We start from the raw sequence: 16185 nt of genomic DNA, 5'->3' as shown, positions 1-16185 counted from the left end.
TTTATTGGATCTCACCCTTATTATGTCAATATTCTTACTAAGAAAAACTTTAAATAGCAAGAAATACAAATATTGAAAGAAATAATCAATAGCTGAATGTAGAGCTTATCAAACTGCTTGCACATTTGGTGCATCACTTGTCATTTGTAAAGGCCTACTTATCTGCCCAACCAGAGAACGTATCAGTAGATTTCCGTGAATTAGCTAAAGAGCATCTGTCTTCCCTCATCTGGGAACCTTTTACTCTGAGGTGATACTCTCAAAGAGATTAGTTGATTATAATGAAGGTAAAAAAAAGGGGGTGGGGGGAATTATTTTGGAACACTTAGTAAATAATGCATAGGACAGGAAGGTTGAAATGTTTCTTTCTAGTGTTTCATCCACAGGCTGTCTTGTTTTATGAAACTGAAATGTGTCTCTTTCTGGGAATGTCAAGCTGAAAGTGAAACCATCATGTCAAGCATCAACAGAAATAAAATAAATTTATTTTCAGTGTATCAAGAAATTAGATTGGGAAACAGGATTTACATTAATCCATTAAACTGTCATATTCACTTAAAAGTAGCCAAAGCACCCTGAAGGTGGCTAATGCTAATTACAGTACAAGGATGATATACACTTGCAAAATGTCAGTCTGAATACATGGTACTGAGCTGAGGTTTTCTACAATTGGAGGAACACAATCTGAAAGACAGCGAGACGATGGTTGTCTTAAAATGCTCTGGTTACAGATTGCCAGTTTTAGCTTAATACTATTTTCACATGCCTTGAAATAGGAACTATGATAAAATAATTCTGTAATCTGTCTAACTTCCATTGTAACTTTCTGCAAATAATTATTTTCTGCTCTAGTGTCCTTTGCTTCCTCTGAGACCAAGGAACCCTGAGATGCTTAAGTATTATGCCCTCTTTCTCTGGTTTTCTTTTTTTCTTTCTACCTCTAAGTTATGGCAAGTAGGAATTTTGACAAGGCCTTTCAATTAAAAAATGAAAAGAAAACTCAGAAAGACCTGGAGCTTGGTGAAGACCATTTATGTTGCCAGTTTTCCCTAGTAGATAGATGACAGTAGTCAATAATGCTAAGGCATTCTCCTTTATAATCTAACAACACTGTTTCCAGTAGCATGTGGTTTCAGTTTCTAAGAGTAATCAGTAGTAGAACTTGGACACAACTGATTTTAAGTATTATTTTAATGATTTTATTCTTACATATTTCTCTTCACTAGCCAGTTGTTTAACCTCTAACAGATTTACACATGCTTCAGGATCAAGCATAGCACTGGATTTCAGCTTCATGATGGAAGGAACTAATTCACACATCTGGTAACAGCTAGTCAGGGCCTCACTTCATAAAAGCGGGTACAATAGGGTGTAGGAGGAGTAGGTCAGAGTCGGGATGACTGTCCATTTTGCAAGGCATTGTTTGGAGGCCATCAGGTGTGGCATATACTCTTTGGGTTTCAGGAAGCAGGCATGGTAACTGGCAAGGAACATGTTTGCTCACATGCATCTGCATCTGGAATTTACACACCTTGCTTGTACGTCTGAAACTCTTGTTATATGAACAATACCGGAAAAGAGATCCTGAAACGGTGCATGATTTCTGGAGGGGGGTGGAGGGAGTTGCTAGCTTTGATTAAGATTTATTATACTTCCGAAGTTTTGTAGTCCCTAAGCTTAACGACAGATGGTGGTGTAACTCCACCAATTTTGTTACTTCTCCGCTCACTTTGATGTTGTAACACAGAGTCTCCTTGATTTGACTTCGGTTAAAAACAGTCTTTTCTCCTCTTTCCAAACTGTCTGGAACAATGCGGGGGGAAGTGAGGGGAAATGCATCCACGCAGAAGAACAGGCTGGTTATTTGTAAAGGGAACAAGAAAACAATCATCATGGAGAGTGGGAATCTGATCTACACCTAATGCTGCCAGCTGCAGGGAAAAATACATTACATTAATTAAAGGAAGACGTTTCCAAGTGGTTTACGTGAGGCGAGAAATACAATACAAATGCGCAGATGAAATCTCAAACCGTAAACAGGAACAAATAAAACCCAGCAGCCTTTTTCATTAGAAAGCTAAGTGATAGTTTAAGCCTTCGCCGTGGCATCGTTTCAGAAGAGCCAGAGCCGTGTGGGCTTGCTTGGCTCGAAGTTTTTTGCAGACTGCCACGCCAGTTAACGCCAAACCATTGAGGCAGCCGAGAGTCCTGTTGCACCCCTTGCTTTCAGACCGGCTAGAAAGGGAAGCTTTCAGACTGTGACAATTGGGAGGAGTGAGACTTGAAATGTCCTTCAAACAGCGCGGGAGGAGGAGAGGGGAAAGGCTGAGCCCCAGTGGTGCAGGACGGGGACTGACCCGGGAGCCAGGCTCGGGACAGTCCAGGCTGCAGGGAGATAGCGCGTGTCCTCCGCGGCTTTCCGGGGGTCAGCCCGCTCGGGTTTCTCACTTGGGATGTTTGATTTCACGCCGGGAGCAGGGGCAGGGAACACGGCAAACGAACTTGAGCGCTGGCTGGGCGCCAGCCGGAGCCAGCCCTCTGTTTTTGTTTGCCTTGCGGATTTTCTTTCAAACAATCCCGTGGCAAAACAGTTCCCACTGCCCGGGTGCTTGGACACGCACGGCGAGAGGCGGGGGGGGACAAGCCGGCTCGCCGCGGGATCCCGCCTGCTTCTGCCTGGCCGGCGCGGCCGAGAGGGCCGCCCCCGCGCCCCGCCAGCGCCCCCGGCGCCGCGTCGCCTGGTGCCCTTCGCCCGGGGGGATTTCGTTTGCGGGGCTCGGGTGCACTCCGGGCAGGGGCAGGAGCGGCCGCGCTCCCCTCCCCGCTCTCTCGTTTCAGGACTTCTCAAGTTGGCTGTTCCCAGAAACTTTTTGTTGTGAGCTGCTGGGAGCTCTTGGCAGCCTGAAACGCATCTGCGCCGCTACCGCGCTCACAAACTAACGCGAAATCAAGTAGCCCGGGTTTCTTGGGAACTTGGGCAGTTAAGGGCGGGGGAAGAACGACAAAAGCATCGTAAGGAGCAAATAAATTTATTTTACGACCACCCATCAGCAAGCCCCGCGCTCCCGGGGCAGGCGATGGCAGGAGTGTGCGTGCCCTCGGGCTGAACTTTCACCTCGCCAACCCGGCCCGAGCGCTGCGGCTGCGAGGAGCGCGGCGCTCCGCTACGGCCCCGGGCAAGGGGGAGCGGGGCCGGGGTCCCCTCTTGACATCCGCCCCTACTTCTTCGTCCACGGTGCAAACCGCAAGCGTGGGAGCGGAGCCGGCTGCCTCCCTGCCCTTTCCTAGCCCCGCACACGCCGGTTTTTCCACGCGCGGGCAAGTTTTACTTGATTTGGGTTTTTTGCACCTCATCCGCACTGGCGGCTTTCGCTGCCGCGAGCCCCCGCACCTTCGTGCAGCCTGCAGCCGCTCTGTCACGGCGTGTCTCCGCCCTGGCGCTCCGACCCTGCCTCGAGGGGAAAGTTGCGCCTAAATCAAGCTCTGCGATGGGTTTCCTCGTGCATCTCAAGGCGGAGGGAGGCCCGGAGTGCGGGTGGGAATCCCCGGCACCGCGCACGAAACCTTCATTTGTGCCTGAGGCAGGACGGGCCGAGCAGAGCCTCGCAGTGCCCGCAGAGTAGCTGCAGCCAAGGCGGTGGTTGAGGCGCTTCAAGTGTGTGTGTGTGTGTGTGTGTTTCAGGCGTTTCAAGGGTGTGTGTGTGTGTGAGCGCGCGCTTGAGGCGCTTTGTGTGTGTGTGTTTGAGGCGTTGCAAGGGTATGTGTAAGCCGTTGCAAATACGCGCGCGTCTGTTTGAGGTGTTTCAAGTGTGTGTGAGTGAGGCATTTCATGTGTGTGTGTGTGTGTGTGTGTGGAGGTGCTTCCATTCACTTTAATTGCGAATGGCTTCAGGTCTTTGCTGGAGGGAGAAGCAGCTTTTACATCCAACACCGAGCCTCAACTTCCCACTTGTCGCCTCTTTGTTTGTTGGCCCCTTGGCGAGGCGGCTCGGGGCGCCCCCGGCTCAGTTGCAGGCCGACTTGGGGCGCTTCTCTCGCCCCCCCGCCCCCAGCTCCCGTGCGCCAGAGCAAAAGCCAGGAACCCGCGTCGGGGGAGAAGCCCGCGCGGATCGGAGAAGACGGGCTCAATTCCTCTTGTTTCTGGGGGCCAGGACAACTCCCTTGTCCTCCTGTGTGCGCGCTCGTGAATGACCCCGCGGGCCGGAGGGGACCGGGGGGACACTTGCAGCCGGCGGAGCTCGGGGAGCAGCCGCGGGCGGCTCTGTGTGCCCAAGTTCCCGCGGTCTCGTCACGTCTCATTGTCGCCCTCAGAAATAGCCGAGCGAGCAGCTGGTTTCCATTGGGAACAAGGGGGTGGGGGGGAGGCTGGTGTGGGGGGGGGGGGGAGGGTGCACCTTATCCACCAAAGACCTTGAAGCAAATGATTCACATTTAAACTGAATTCAAATGTCTACCAAAAAAAATAAATAGGAAGTTCAAGTGTCCGCAGCCAGGACGCAGCCGACAGGCCGGGGACCGGCGGCAGCGCCTGGATGGGGCACGAGAGCGGTGGGGCCCCGCTCCGAGCGCCCTTTGCGGAGGCAGCGAGCAGCGCCCCTACCGCCCCGGCCCTCTCCCAGCAAGCGTGAGCCGGCGCCAGGGCCAGGCCGGGCCGCTTCTCCCAGCGCGGTGCGCGGAGCCGGGCTCGGAGTTCGGCCCGTGCGACCCCCCGGCGCCGCGCAGCCCCGACGCCCCCGGGAAGGGCGGCTGCAGCTCAAGGCGGGCGTCCCCCGTCCCACCCCGCCGGCGGCGGGCTGCCCCCGGGGCCGTCGCTCGGCGCTGCCGGCACCACCTCGGGCTTTGTTTTCCCCCGTCTGCTCCAGCCGCCGAGTCCGCACGGCGACTGGAGAAAACAACTTCCCGGCCGGGCGGAGCAGGAGCAGGTGGACCTGACGTCAAGCCGGGCGCCGCGCTCCCGCATTGTGCTCCGCCAGGCTCCCTGCCCGCTGAGGAGGCGCCGGGGAGGGCAGCGGAGGGGAACACTGCCTGGCCGAGCACACGCCACTTTTTGTGCTGCAACCCCCCCCGCGTTTCCGAGAGCATTATTAGCACTTCTGTGCAGGCCACTTGGCGGTCATGTGAGCGCTCCTTCCCCTGCACCCAGCAGCCGTGTTGTTTTTGCCTGCTCAACAACACACACACACACACACACGCACGCCCTCTGCACCCCCCCTCACACACACACACACACACACACACACACACACACACACACACACTCGCGCGCGCGCGCGCGCGGGCGGGCGGAGGCGGCAGAGCGCGAGACGGAGCGAGCCTCCGAGAAAGCGCGAGACGCGGCGCTCCCGCCGCCGCCTGTCCCTGTCCCTGCCCCTGCCCGGGGCTGTGGAGCCGGCTCCGCCCGCAGAAGATCATCCAGCCCAGGCATCTATGCCGCCGCTGCTTGTCGTCCCCCTCTAATCCCCCGCCCTCCCTCCCCTCCCGTGACTCTGCTCGCGCGTCCCGGCGGCGGCGGCGGCGGCAGCTGCTCCTCCTCCTCCTGCAAAGACTTTGTATGTGTGTTTGTTTGTGTGTGGGGGTCAGTGCAGCTCCGCGCTCTCCCTCTCTCGGTGGCAGCTCCTCGGGGCGCTCTACACACTGTCTCCTCTTGGTAAGTTTTCTCCCTCCCCCCTTTTCACCCCCTTCAAGTCCCCGCTTTGACTTGTTACTTTCATCCTCTCTCCCCCCCCCCTCCTCTCCTTGCTGCTGGAAAGTTTTCAGCTCCAGCAGCTCTTAAGCGCGGTGGGTGCAAAATGTGACATGTGTCAAGCTCCCTCCTTGCAAATGGGTCACTTTGTGGGCCCCCCCTCGGATCACAGTTGTGACGGGCGGTGGGGGGAGGTTGTGAGATGGGGACTAACTTGCTTGGGGTTGTTTGTTAATGTGCCTTGTAGTTTTGAAGTGGATTTATAAGTCTTGCATCCAGGCTGAGGAGCAGTGGGATCGGGGCACCCAGGGGTTGACTTAGTTCTCCTAGGCCCCCACCCCCCACGAGGAAGGAGAAGCGCACAGTGTCTTCCCGAGGAGGCTGCGATGTGTATTGAATCCCCTGTTGTGTGCGCCGCGCTGCCACCTACCAAACTTCAGCTGGGCTTTTAGCAGCGCTTGGTGCAAAATGGAGTTTTTTCTTTAAGCCCAACTTTTAGTCCAGATGCACAATGCAGGCACCGCGGGGCGGTGAAACGCTCTGCTGGATGATGCTGTTTCAGTCGGAGGGGGCCTTTCATTCCCATCCCTGCCTTGCCTTTTTTTTTTTTTTTCTTATAGGGAAATTCTAGGCACACGTAGCCTGGTAAAGAAACATGCCCCACTGCTTCTTTGTGGGGTGGGGGGGGGCGGGTTGTAAAGCTTGCACACAAACACCTCTCTCCGCTTTCCAGCCTCCCTGGCCAGTCCCTAGGTGCAGCAGGGGAGGGGAGGGATCGGTGGGACCTTGATCTCGCCGTTGATCTGGCGCCCGGCCCGGCTCAGCACTGGGCGCTGGCCCGGCCGGCTGCACGTGCACTCGGAGGGGCAGTGATGCGGAAGGTGTTCGCCATCTACCCTCTCTGGCCAGGGCCGGTTACTGCATGGTACTTGATCTTGCCTACACGGGCAGTTCCCGGCGCCGCTCTTGGGTCTCCTGCACCTTCCCGACGCCTTTTGAATGTACTTGCCGGCTAGAGTTAACCTTGAATAACAGCAACAGAAAAAGTTAAGCCTAAAACAAGAGATGAATAAATAATCACGCCAGGCCTATGCGATTCCTGGGGCAGTTATAGCTTGTAGTGGGAGCTTGCTCCTGGAATTTTGCTCTTGAAAATCAGGAATAGTCAGAGACAGAAAGTTGTCAAAGTTTGATTCTGAAGAGCTTGAGAACTAGTGGGCAAATGGCTGGGAGGCTTAGCAGGGTTTGGTTGTGAGGGGAAGGACAGGGAAGAAAAGACCAGGTACTAAAGAGACTTGCTTAGGCTTCTCTAGGACACCCCACCTGTAAAAGGGACCCCCCCATACACACTTTTGAGAATATGGGTGACTCAAAAGGTAGAGATGAGAACTTTCAGAAAAAAACCCACAAAGTGGGATATCACTTATTATCTAGATCAATCCGATCTAAACCTGTAGCAAGCTGCTTGTTATATATTAGAATTTAAAATGGCCAAGGTATTGAACTCAAATAGGTCAAGGTAAAGATGACATACAGTGATTTTGGTCTCTTTCTCTGTTCACAAGTTAAACTTGTTTCAGGCTTCTCATGACTGTCTCAACAGTCAGTTCCTTTTAAGGTTGAACACCAATTTAAAAAAAGGATAACCCTTTATTACTTTGGGCATTTGTAAACTGCCTAAATTGGGTGTCAGAGAGAAGGAGGGAGGAAAAAGACTGAGGTAACTATTGGGTCATGTTGTCAGAGAGTAATTGTACTTGTGGGGAAAAGGATTTGACATATGATGGTAGCTAGACCAGAAAGAATGCTAGTGAAGTGTGTGTGTGTGTGTGTGTGTGTGTGTGTGTGTTTAAATCCCTAAAGTTTTAAAGTTAAATCCCTACCCTAAATTTTATAGTCTCATCTCTTAATAGAGGAAGAGAATGGCAATAAAGCCACAGGAAGAGCCATGATACTTTACACTTGAGTAGCGTTTCTGTTTTTAGGGGCTTTTATTTTACTTTTTAATAATAAGAGAAACTTAAAACTGTACCTTTTGAGCAGTTTTTATTATGTTCCTTTGCTGCTTGGCTTTAAGGGCCTGATCCAAACCTCATTGACGACTATGGGGGTCGTGATGTGGTGTCAATAGTCTCTTTATCAGGCTCTTGGTAACTTATATAACTTTTGAAACTGGGGAGTTAGGTTGTGAAAATGAAATTAAAAATAAACTTTAAGAGATTTTGATTGTGTGTGTGTGTGTGTGTGTGTGTGTTTACACCTGGTAATTTAAAGTTGCCAAGGAAAAGATATTGTTGCTAGTAATATGACTATGAAGAAAGTATGGTTCATTATTAAACTGTTTTCTTTAATGTTACTCTAAACCTGCATGGGCAAGATATTGATTCTAGTGTTTTAAGAGAGAATATTTTTAAATGTAGCATCATATTTGGTGTCTATAATCAGTTGTTTTTGCATGAATTAAACAATTAATAGAAGAAACTAATTTGTAGCGTGTTGCTAGCAAAATGACCGTATTGCTGGGTGTTTGTTTTTTGGTGGTACACCTGAAAAAAAAATTAATTCACTACCCAAATAGCAAATTAGTAAATACTTAAAGGATAGGAAAGGGTTTCAAAGTAAGTATTTTTAGAATACATATAATATTCTATTTGTATATTCAATCTATGTATCATTTAGTTGCTTTTAATGTGATAATCTGGTATGTATTTTGATAATGTATACTATCAAAAATAGTTGCTTCAGATGAGGCCTCATATTAAATTTACATGAGATTTTAACAAAATGAGCTCAAACACTTGCAAGTTAATCCTTATATGTGGGTTTCTTTGGTTTTGTGTAGCAGGAGTGACTTTTAATCTTTGTGATACATTGTGCATGGCATTTAGGAAATAAACTCTTAATTGTTTTGTGACTTTTTTCTATTGTTTCAGCATTGTATAAGAGTACAAGTCTCTTTAAACACCAAGCAAGTTAATGTTTATAGAGTGCTTGAAAGATTAAAAGTACTGTATGAGCTAGGTATTTTAATTCATAAATGGACAATATTAGTGTTTAACAGTGCTCGAGAGAAAGTGTACAAATGCAATTGGTGTATTGATTTCACCTGTTTAAAAATGACTAAAACTCAAAACATTAAATAATCACATATTGCTTAAATAGTTTAAATGGAGTTCTAAAATAGAAATGCATCTGAAAAATATTTTAAGAGTAAAGACTAATTCTTGTCATTTAAGTTTTTTTCCTTATGTAATAAAAAAATTGTTGTGCACTTCTGTTTTTCAGGTTTGATTTAATTGAAATAGAAAAACAAATTTGATAATTTGAGAAGATGCACTTAATTCAGCATTGTTCAGGAGGTATTATGTTTTAGTGGACTGAGAAGAGCCCCAAACTCCTGAGTTTTGCCAATGATTTATTTACTTTATGGTTTTGGAAATGTTGCTTAACTTCTGTCTCCCATCTGCTAAACTAAGTTAATGACACTTATCTACCTACCTGGCAGATGTGAGGATGAATTAATTAATGTTTATTAAATGTTAAGTATTATTTTTCCCCTCCTCTTCCTGGTTTTCCAGAGCAATTTAATTCTAGTAGTGGTGGGAAACAGAATGAGTGATGGGAGTTGTCATGTTGTTTCTCTCTGAGTCAAGTCATAAAGAGTCATACATTTTCTTGTATGAACTGAAAGTGATTTAGGACACAGGTCACTAAGAAGTACTCATGGTATGTATGATTGTTCATGGAGAAAATTGCAAATCACAGTGAATCTCAGAAATGCTATCAAGTCCATTACAAAAATTGAATACTAATTTTTGGCACACTCAAACTGATTACTCTTTTTAAACTTTGTGACAGTTAGTGGCACTAGAAATAATGTAAAGTGTCTAATTTTTTCATACCAATTGCTGCATACTTCTCAATAATCCCTTATTAAAAGGGCAGCCTTCATTTTAGACCTAACTTTTTTTCCATTTTGACTGTATATTTTTCTAGATTGTAACTTTGAAATTATTGACACTATGGAAACTGAACTAAACTGATGTTATAGAAAAAGTTAGTTACTCAATCTCTTAACTTTGGATAGTCTTAAGATTCCAGTCATATTCAATTAGGAGCTTTTTTTCCACTTTGGGCATACAAAGGTTGAAGGTGCTTGTGTTGTTGAAAAAGATTGAAAGGTATTTCTAGATCTGATTTTCAAGATTTGCTAGAGCAGCCTCCAAAAATAAAACAGAGAGAGAGAGAGGTCAGGAGAGTTAAAAATACTAATTACCTCTTTTTTTCTCTCTCAAGGTTCCTAATAACACATCACTTTTTTTTTTGTAGATTGTCTAAAAAGTTTATTCTTATTTATCACCAGATGTGGATGTTTGCAGATATGCATTTTTATTATTTTTTTGCCCCTTCACTTTTTTAATTAGATTTGCATGTGAAGTTCAGGATCTTTGAGTATCAGAAATCCAGATATGAGCATCAGTGGAGACCCACGTGCTGCTGGGGAGGTAGTTAGCTTTGTTAGTCTGAACTAAGGTAGAAGCCAGGGTAGATTCACACCTTTATAGACTACACCAGGGATGAATTACGCAAGCCTTCCTAGGCAGAGGGTTTACTTCATGAGGTGCTGTGAAGGGACTGCAGGAAGCAGAACTGCTAAAAAGAAGCAGTGATTATAGTGTTACGGGTAGGGAATAGGGGAGGAAAAAGGAGTGAGCATTGCTAGATTGTGTTAAGTATGGCCTCAAACAAAACTAGGGTTTATCCCATTACCTGAGTTAGTTTTTATAAACTGTATGTCCCTCAGTAGGTTAACTGCTTTGTTTTTCTCTCTTTCCTACTCACCTTGCCTCTTAGCTGTGCCCCCACCTCTTCTTTCCGCTTCTCTAACCACTTTTCCTGTCCTAATCATTGCTTTCTACTTAACAGCTCTGCTACCTGCAGTCCCTTCACTGCATCTGATGAAGTAAGCCCTCTGCTTGTGAAAGTTTATGCTGTACATCTCTGATGTAGTTTATAAAGGTGCAAATCTTCCCAGTCTGCTGCCTTGTGCTGCCACCACACAAGTAGGTGAAAATCACCTCTGAAGTATGCTATGGTTTTGGTATGATAATACAGAGTAGCATGTCAATAATAGATCCCAAGTTATGTAGAAAAGGGATAGTAAAATTAGATCAATTGGTGCTTTTTAATAAAGGGCTTTAAATTCCTATCTTGAAGTTAAAATAAATATTGAACAAATTATATTTATCAGTTTATGAAGTCCTATTGCAAAGTAAGCTGAGGAGTGGAATATGAGTAGATGCAGACTCGTTTTTTAGAAGTTTGGTTTGTTTCTTGTTGCTGGTGATTGAATCACAGTGATCTTTCTACAACCAGGGTAGAGCGTGAGACTTCTCTGTCTGGAGTTTATCAACAACACACTTTTTTGTGAAAGTTAACTGCAAAAGACAAGTGTGATTCCCTTGCTTACCATATACTAAATATACTTTGAGTATAGATATTTGATGATAAAGTGTTTGGCTGCAATTTCACGTTAATAGCAAATATTTCTAATCAATTAGGCCATGAAGGTGAATGAAGACTTGCATTCATACAAGCCAGAACTTGAGCTTAACGTTGGGAAGGGGCGTTATATCTACCCTGACTGTTCCATTAACCATTTAAGTGGGTCCTGTGTGGCTTAAAGGCCACCTTCCGTATAACCTCAAACTCTGGGTAGACTCTTGTTTACTCTTCTGATTCATTTCACCCTACCCTTAGAAATGGCATAGAGAGGAGGACCTTAGTCTGTGAAGACATCAGAGTCCCTTCTACTTTTTCAGAAAGGCACAAACAGCACAAATGGCATCCTGGGGCTCCTGTACTTTTGAGAGCTACTCCCTAAACATGCACACAAATTATTGTTATTCATTTTCAAATCTAGCTCTTACTTAATCTATTTTTGCCTCCATAATGCTGTAAGGAAAGCAGAAAATCAGCTAGACCCAATTTGCTTCATCCCCAAACTGGCAATTTTTTTAAAGTTACAGTTTAAGGCAGAATCGAATTTCTTTTATCTAGGCAATTTCTTTTAAAAAGCAGTTATTTAAAAATATAAATATATACCGAGAGAAACTAAGATTTTGTGTGGTTTCATGGCATTTTAATTTGAGAGACTGGAAACTCTATTCAAGTTATATATATCATTATGAGAGAAGAATTTTATAACATTTCTGTGAAATTATTAAAAAAAAATCTTGAAACCATAGATCTATAGTAGCCCAAAACTTGTAATGTAGTCTGAAGCAAAATGGTGTGAAATATATTTTAAATATATGTATACATGTTGTGGTAATTCATACATATTTTTTTAAAAATGAGCTTACTGTAAATTAATTTTATGAGAGTGATAGTAGTTGTGTGTATTTCCATAGAAGGATGGAGAGGGGCAGTGCCAATTTTCCATGCCGCTTTGCTTCTGGACTTAGATCAACTGTTTAGTTCCATCCTGATACAGATGACTAACAAGTGCAGTGTGCCTGTGAAACCTGAGACCCTCTCCATGAAAACTAGAAAAGGGCAATCACATTGTTTTAGATAGTCAGATATAAAGGAATAAATATGTGTTGCTTTTTGAATCAGCCTTAGACCTGACTAAAACAGCATCCCCAAAATTAAATGCTGCACATACTATTTTGACTTGCACTTTTCAGTCTATCCTAATTCTAGCCTTTAAAAATTGAATCTCTAGAATTTTACTTTTCTGACACTTCTCTTCTTCTGTTTTGCCACTATTATTATTAATGTTTACAAGTCCCATTGCATTCTTTTGATATTTGACCTAAACAGTGAAAGAAGCTGGGGGAAGAACCAGCAGCATACCGACAGGCTGGGGAACTCCCTTCTGGTCCGTGCAGAGGCAGAAAAGGTTCTTGGAGTCATTATTGATGCCAAAATGAACATGGGCCGACAGTGTGGGGACACGGTCAGGGAGGCCAACTGTACCTTGTTGTGCATCCGCAGATGCATCTCAATCAAGTCTAAGGAGGTGATCCTCCCCCTCTATGCGACATTGGTCAGGCCACAGTTGGAGTACTGTGTCCAGTTCTGGGCGCCGCACTTCAGGAGGGATGTGGACAACATGGAGAGGGTCCAGAGGAGGGCCACTTGCATGATCAGGGGGCAGCAGGGCAGGCCCTATGAGAAGAGGCTACAGGACCTGAACCTGTTCAGCCTCCACAAGAGAAGGCTGAGGGGGGATCTAGTGGCTGTTTACAAACTAGTCAGAGGGGACCAGCAGGCATTGGGGGAGTCCCTGTTCCCCCGAGCACTACCAGGAGTGACTAGAAATAACAGTCACAAGCTGGCAGAGGGTAGATTCAGACTAGACATCAGGAGGCACTATTCACTGTCAGGGCAGCTAGGATCTGGAACCAACTTCCAAGGGAAGTGGTGCTGGCTCCTACCCTGGGGGTCTTTAAGAGGAGGCTAGACGAACACCTTTGACCTTAGTACTCTTTCCTGCCATGGCAGGGGGTCGGACTTGATGATCTGCTCGGGTCCCTTCCGACCCTACCAACTATGAAACTATAAGCTGTGACTAATGTGTAGTAAACTCTGCAATTGACAATTTTGATGTTTGGGAATTAGATCAAAATCTGTATAGCTTTACCATTCACAAATAAAACAGGGGAAATTGGGATGAGTTGGCTGTGGGAAGCCACTGCGGTTTTGGAAAAGAGAGTGACAAGTCTAAAATAAAAAATATCTGGGGAGAGTGTGGGGAAAGGAGCCAAGAAAAACATGATATTGGTTAGAAGCCAGAACAGACAAAAAGCAAGGAGATGAGGAGAATAGATAGAGACCTCAGGTTTGCAGAAAAGAAATAAAGGTGATATGACTTTTATTTAATACTGCATGTGAGAGAAGTTTGGACTGTGACTTCTAAAGAAAGAAATAATGAACAACTTAATTTTTTTTGAACTGGGACCAAAATCATTCCTGATGGAAGTAGGTAAACTCTATTGGCTTAACTAGAGCTGTGTCAGCCTATGCCAGCAGTGGTTTATACTCTAGATTCATCTGAGGAAATTTCTTAAATTTTATTAATGATTTTGTGCCTTTTGAAAGCTACTTGGTATTTGCTGCAGTGAAGGTCAATCTTTTTTATTTAGTGCACATTTAAATAGCACTTTCCTGTGGTGTCACAAGAGACTGAGGTCTTTGGAAGAGGAAGAGAGGTAAAATTAAAGAAAGAGTTTATAGAAAATACAAGTGGTATCTTTTAGAGCTAAGAAAACAGTAATTGAAATATTTATGATTCAAGGCACTTCTGTGTGAGAGAGCAGAGACAGGATTGTGGTTTCATTACAGTACTTACAGTATTCGCATGACCTAAAAATGAAAGCACAAAAGCCCTAATGCAGTCAGGTATGCGCAGACTGCCAAGACATGCATAGCTGATGAACTGTTATGTTCTTCCCAATACCAATGAGTTCTCATAGTCTCTATGTAAAAAAAAAAAAAAATCTAAATGAGGAAATACGATTAGAGCAGAAATGACGATTATCATGTCTATAGCATAATAAATGTAACGTAGAAGATACCGGGTACTGCATGTTATACTGATTTCTTTTTCCAACTGAAAAGCAATGAATTGAGTACTTGGGTGCTAAACTGTAGCAATATTAGGATGTTACTTTGCTAAAGATCTTGATATGCTTTCACTCAGAAATTTATTCAGACTCATTTGTTATCAATCCTGAATGTATTTAAATTACTTTCAGTGTTGTGAGGTTACTTCTAAAATGTGTTCAGTACACAGTAACTGCAAAAGTATGTTGTAGAATACATATAGTTAGTAGTTTATAAAATCACTGTATTGAGTATTCAAGGAATTTTTAAGGAAAGTGCTAGAAATGCTTCTGTTTTTAAAAAGGAATTAAGTTTATTAAGGAAGAAATTAGTTGAGAAAGATGTTGCTGAACTGCTTTTTGTGTGAATAGTGTCTTGTACAACAGCTAAAGATTTGCTTAGCATGTGAAGTAGTAGCTGACTTACTGTGTTTACCCAAATCCAAGATTACTTTGAATTTAAATGACCCCACCAATAATTAGATTCGGTACATGGAAATTTATATATATTTAAAAAACTTTTTCCATGTAAAGAATCTAATTAGTGGACCATTGTCTTAATTTCATCCTACCCACTGCTGTGGTAGGGAAAGCAGCGGTGGGGAGGCAAGGGGCCAGATCCGCATTCCTTGTTCCCCTGACCCTTGCCTATGCCCCCCCACCACCCCTTATGTTCCGCTGTAGCTCTGATATATCTCTAGGACAGTCAGCAAAAGTGGCAGCCATGACCTGGCCCCAGCCTTGCCCAGGTAGGGAGGAGTCAGTGGCAGCTCTTGGCAAGGCCCAGTCAAGGCTGGAAGGACCAGTTCAAAAGTAAGGGAGGGATGGAAGGGGGCTACTGTGGGGCAGGCTGCTTGGTCTCCCCTGTGCTTCCCTTCCAAGCCACACATGTGGGCATCTCCCATTCCTCTCCCCACACTCCCCCAGCTGCATGCCCCATCCCCCACCAAACAAGCTGTTCTGGCTTGGGGCAGGTGGTGGTTCAGCTCTGGCTTTTTCCCATGCTTATTGGGTTGGAAAACCTGGATTCAAGTAAATATAGTATTCCTGAATTTTCTTCTGTTAATGCTGATTAGGAAAGTATATAAAATATATCTAAACAAATACAAAAATAACTTCTTGTAAAATTGCTACATGGCTTGTTTAAAAATATTTGCTTAGACTTTGTATTTGGGAGCCAGATTATGCCATCAAAATAAACATAAAAGCCACATCCAGATGAGCACAGCTGTGTGGTATGTCCGTGGTGCTCCACACCATGCATTCGGGTGTTCCCCATGCTGCTACCTTGTGCAGAGGTTTTTTGACCCCAGGAGATCCCAGGGGGAAAAAAAAACCCCCGGTGCCTTAAAGTGGGGTGGTACACATTACAGCATTGTGCGCCAAAAACCGGAGCCTGGTTGACTGCAGCCACACTCTGGCTGTGGACCTGGCTCCCAGCTTGCAGGAGTACCATGGCTGCATCTCCTCCAGGACCCCAGGTAAAGCTGCTGGGGCCAGCACAGTTGCTGGCCCCGACCTCTCCTACCCTACCTGGAGTAACCTGCTGTGCTCCAGAGGGTGCGTGGCATTGGTGTTCCCCGAGGGCAAGGTGTGTCGCTGCTTCTTGTCTCCAGAGAAACAAATGGCTGCTCATGTGTGGATGTAGTCATAGAGTCCTAATAAACATTAATTGTTGTACATTTAGTGGAGGAAACTTAATTTGAGATTACTGTGTAGGAACTTGGGTCCTGCAGTATAGAGAATGGGCGTGTATACGTGTCCTGGTGGTATGCTGACCCTTGCCCATCTAGGATGTCTTAAGACAGCTGGAGGTGAGGCTTCCAACTTCATACCTTGTGTATTTGTTGCAGTTTTATAGTGAGCAACAGAACACACCATTAAGTGAAG

At 45.5% G+C, this 16185-nt stretch overlaps 1 protein-coding gene across 13 annotated transcripts in view; it reads left to right on the top strand.

Annotated features, from left to right (window-relative positions):
• Positions 1-5292: 5292 nt before the first annotated feature.
• FOXP2 (forkhead box P2) overlaps positions 5293-16185 on the top strand; it is a 686563-nt gene continuing 675670 nt past the window's right edge. For 7 of the 13 annotated variants that reach the window (XM_059725963.1, XM_059725978.1, XM_059725962.1 and 4 more), the window contains exon 1: positions 5296-5647. The gene's annotated coding sequence lies outside the window, so the exon portion shown is untranslated. Of the gene's footprint in view, positions 5648-16185 lie in introns of all 13 variants that reach the window. The other 6 variants (XM_059725970.1, XM_059725969.1, XM_059725975.1 and 3 more) reach the window with 4 other exon arrangements.

Source organism: Alligator mississippiensis, chromosome 4 (genome assembly GCF_030867095.1).
Source record: "Alligator mississippiensis isolate rAllMis1 chromosome 4, rAllMis1, whole genome shotgun sequence".
Taxonomy (NCBI): Eukaryota; Metazoa; Chordata; order Crocodylia; family Alligatoridae; genus Alligator; species Alligator mississippiensis.
Note: the sequence above shows the minus strand (reverse complement) of the source record. Positions and strands in the feature narration are given on the sequence as shown.